Genomic DNA, 4,590 nt, shown 5'->3' with positions numbered 1-4,590 from the left:
ATAAAAAATTGAAAGCTATTAATAAGAAATAAACACAATCATGGGGGAAATTTTAAAATATTTCTCTCAGCAGTTGAAAGAAAAATTGTTGATGTAGAAGATTTGAGTGTGATTAACAAACTTGAACTAAACGATGCATAGAATCTGTCCCCAACAACTGCGAAACACACAGTCTTTTCAAGCAAACAAGGAACATACAAAAATTCAGAATATATTGGACCAGAAAAGCAAGCCTCAATAAATTTTAGAGAGGAATGTTCTCTGACCACAATGAAATTTTAGAAATCAATTATTAAAAGTTAAATCAATAATTAAAAGGAAACATTTCTGCTTGGTTAGAAATGATGAAAGGGACTTCTAAGTATATTATGGGTCAGATATGAAAACTGGAAAATATTTAAACTGAACTAAAATGAAATAATACATATTAAGACATATGAAATATAAAACATAGAACAGCAAAAGTCTGGAAATCAAAGACTCAAATATACATCTCAATAATTAGAAAAAGCAGAGCAAAACAAACATACAGAGGATTGAAGGAAGAAAGCACTAAATATAGAAGCAGAAGTTAGTGAAATACAAACATATAAAATGAGGACCAACAAGGTCAAAAGTAGGTTCTTTCAAAAGATTAATAATTGACAAAACTCTGGCATGACTAAGAAAAAAAGAAATTAGGCACAAATAACCAAAATCAGGAATTTTATAAAAAGGGAGAAATCTACAAATCATTAAGAAAGATAAGAGAATATTATGAAAAACATTATGCTGATCCATTTGAAAAATTAGATGAAATGGAAAGATTTATAGGAAAAAATGTAACTTACCAATTTTGACTTAAGAAGAAATAGAAAAACCATTGAGTTCTAGATCAGCATTGTCCAAGAGAACTAGAACATGAATGAAAGATATGAATCATGTATACAATTTTAAATTTGCTAGTAGCCACATTAAAAAAAGAAACAGTTGTAATTAATTTTAGTAATATATTTTATTTACCCCAGTATACTCAAAATATCATTTTGACATGTAATCAATACAAAATTATCAACAAATATTTTACATTCCTATTTGGTACTAAATCTTCAAAATCTGGTGTGTATTTTACATTTACAGCACATCGCAATTCAAACTAGTCATATTTCCAGGGCTCAATAAACACACGTAATGAGTAGCTACTATACTGGACAGTGTAGATTTAGACCAAGGTTGGAGAAACTCCTCTACTAGATATCAAGATTTATTATTTTTTAAAATGAGGTAATTAAGACAATGTAGGTTTTGTGCAGGACTAGACAAAAACACCAATGGCTGTCTCATTAATAATCAGGAAATACAAATTAACACCATTCTAGATAACATTGTATACCCATTGGATTTCCAGAATGGGAAACTTTTTTTTTTTTGTCTGTAATTTTTTCAAAATATTACAAATGTTTTTCTTACATGGATACCTTGTATAGTGCTTAAGTCTGAGCTTCTAGTGTGCTCATCACCACAATAGTGTTCATCGTACCCATGGGTAAGTTTTTACCCCTCATCCCCTCAGAATTAGAAACTTATGATAATACCAAGTGTTGGTAAGAATATGAAACAATGTTTTATTTATTTGTCTGGGAGGCAGTTGTTTAGATGTTCAGTTTATTGTTAAAACAAACAAGGCCAGGTGCAGCGGCTCATGCCTATAATCCCAGCATTTTGGGAGGCCAAGGAGGGAGGATCACTTGAGACCAGAAGTTCAAGACCAGCTTGGGTGACATAGTGAGACTCGAAGCAATATTGGTACACTGAAGAAAATCAGAAAATACAGACAAGCAAAAGCATAAAATCATTTCTGCTAGCCAGAGATTACCACTGTGATGTGTACGTGTGTGTGGTGTATAGTGTGTGTGTGTGCGTGCGCATGTATGTGTGTGGTGTGCATGTGTGTGGTATTGTGTGTGTGTGGTTATAGTGTGTGTGTGCCAGTGTGTGTGTGTGGTATATAGTGTGTATGTGTGTGTGTGTGTGTGTATGTGCCAGTGAGTGTGTGTGTGTGGTATATAGTGTGTGTGTGTGTGTATGTGCCAGTGAGTGTGTGTGTGTGGTATATAGTGTGTGTGTGTGCGGTGTATAGTGTGTGTGAGTGTGTGCCAGTGTGTGTGTGCCAGTGAGTGTGTGTGTGTGGTATATAGTGTGTGTGTGTGTGTATGTGCCAGTGAGTGTGTGTGTGTGGTATATAGTGTGTGTGTGTGTGTGTGCCAGTGAGTGTGTGTGTGGTGTAGAGTGTGTGTGTGTGCGGTGTATAGTGTGTGTGAGTGTGTGCCAGTGTGTGTGTGGGGCGTGTGTGTATGTAGTGTATAGTGTGTGCATGTGTGTGTATGTGTGGTGTACAGGGCGTGTGTGTGTGTGGTGTATAGTGTGTGGTGTGTGAGTGTGTGTGGTGTAGTGTGTGTGTGTGTTTTGGAGAGAAGGCATGAGAGGTTTGCTTTTCAGAAGCCTCAGAGATGCATAGAGAATAGTAGGGAATGTTGAAAATATTAGAACAGTCATGAAGGCTGAAAGGTCTTAAATCTTTACATTTACCAAGAAGTATTACCTGAAGTAGAGTATGAAAACATTGGGAATCCAGATACTAAGAGATCATAATTTTAAAGACCACTTTATAATGCTTATCAACTTCCATAAAGAAAATACATATTTTGGTAGTTCATGACTTACTTTTCGTATATAATTTGTTCTTTGTAGAAACACAGTACTTGGAAAATGCACAAAAACATGAAGAATATAAAAATCACTCCAACTCTCATACTTGTATCATTTGGTTATATTTCCATTTGAGTGTGTATGTTTAAAATAAATTTTGATCATACGGTTTTGAAAAAAGTAACACATGCACTGAAAAAATATTGGAAAATATAGAAAAATATTTAAAAAATTAAAAGCATCCACAATCTCAATAACCATTGGAGCCTTTCCAGCTTTAATCATCTTGCTTCTTTATAAACTTTTATATAACCCAAGCAAGGCAGCTTTGTAGCCGTGTATTTAAGAGGAGAGATAGTGAAGCATCTCTCCCCTCAGTGAAGCTAGGAAATCAAACAGGGTCTCCCTCACCAGTCAGTGAAGGAAGCTGAAGCCACACACTGAGAGTCTGCAGTGGCATGTGTAATTAAGGGTAAATGTATCATGAGAAAAGAGAAATTACCAGATCTAAGGAGCAAGCATGATGGATTGCTTCAAAACAGCCTGTTTGCCAAGACTGGCCTCTATCGTGTTGTGTAACAAAATCTCTGCAAGAAAATCATGTTGTTGACAACCCAAAGGATGTATTTACAAGTATACATACATTTAAAAATCCCTTGGATGAACATCTGACTTGTGTTACCCTCTTTCAGTTTCAGAATTTCCATCTGGATTGTTACCTCACCAAATCAAACAACCCTAGGTCCAGTGAGTTTGAAGTCTAATTTTTTTTTTTTCCATTACCAGAAGGCAGTCTTGGATTGAAGTCTTTGAAAATACTGTAGTCTTTCTGCAGATGTATTTATCTCAAAACAACATACTAAACTTCAGAACAAATTCTTAAGAAGAAATTAAGAAGATGGACTTCAAAATTTTATCAGTGTTTATGTACTTTATGAAAAATATTTTAAGTCAATTAGAAAGCGGAATTTTATTCTAGGTGTGTGAAACTGTGGTTGTGCCTATGATGCATCAAAACAGAGAAATGAAAATGAAATCAAATTTGGGTGCTTTACCCACACAATGACGAAGATTCACACAGTGAGTTGCTTCCGTGTGTAAATAAACAATCTGAAGTTACAGATTTAAGATACAGATGCAAAGAATAAATTGGATTTTCTAATCCTAGCACTTTGGGAGGCTGAGGCGAGAGGATCACTTGAGGCCGGAAGTTCAAGACCAGCCTGGGCAATAGCAAGACCCCATCTCTACAAAAAAATAAAACAATTAGCTGGACGTGGTGCCTTGTGCCTGTAGTCCCAGCTACTTAGAAGGCTAAGGCAGGAGTGCTTGAACCGAGGAGTTTGAGGTTGTAGTGAGCTATGATGATGCCACTGCACTCTAGCCTGGGCAACAGAGCAAGACCCTGTCTCCAGAAAAAAAAAAAAAAAGAATTTCAATTTCAGTTTTAAACTTTTTATTCAATTGCTTGGGTGTTATATAGACAATGGGTGTCAAGTGTCCAGAATTAAAATAGATATTAGAGACAGAAAGGCAGCGAGGAACTGACATTCCAGCTACCTCAGAGCATGAGCTGTGTTAGATTCATTTTCCTTTTCTAAAATCTTTAGAACAGTCCCTGGAGCTTGTGCTCTCAATGTTTGTTGACTGACTGAATGAATGAATGGATTTGTGTGTGAGCACATGGAGGTGTAGCCTGTGCTATAGATTACATGTTGTAGCCTATGTGCTTTGCTGAATCAATGATTTTATAACTGTGTTGGCACTCAAAAAAAAAGTTTTTGCAATATAAAATCAAAATCAAATCAAACCAGTAAATCAGTAACTTTAATCCTGGATCTGTGCTAGGCATTGCAGTAAACACAAAGATGGATAAATCTTTTTTTTTTTTTTTTTTTTTTT

Source organism: Propithecus coquereli, unplaced genomic scaffold (genome assembly GCF_000956105.1).
Source record: "Propithecus coquereli isolate 6110/MARCELLA unplaced genomic scaffold, Pcoq_1.0 Scaffold147, whole genome shotgun sequence".
Taxonomy (NCBI): Eukaryota; Metazoa; Chordata; class Mammalia; order Primates; family Indriidae; genus Propithecus; species Propithecus coquereli.
Note: the sequence above shows the minus strand (reverse complement) of the source record.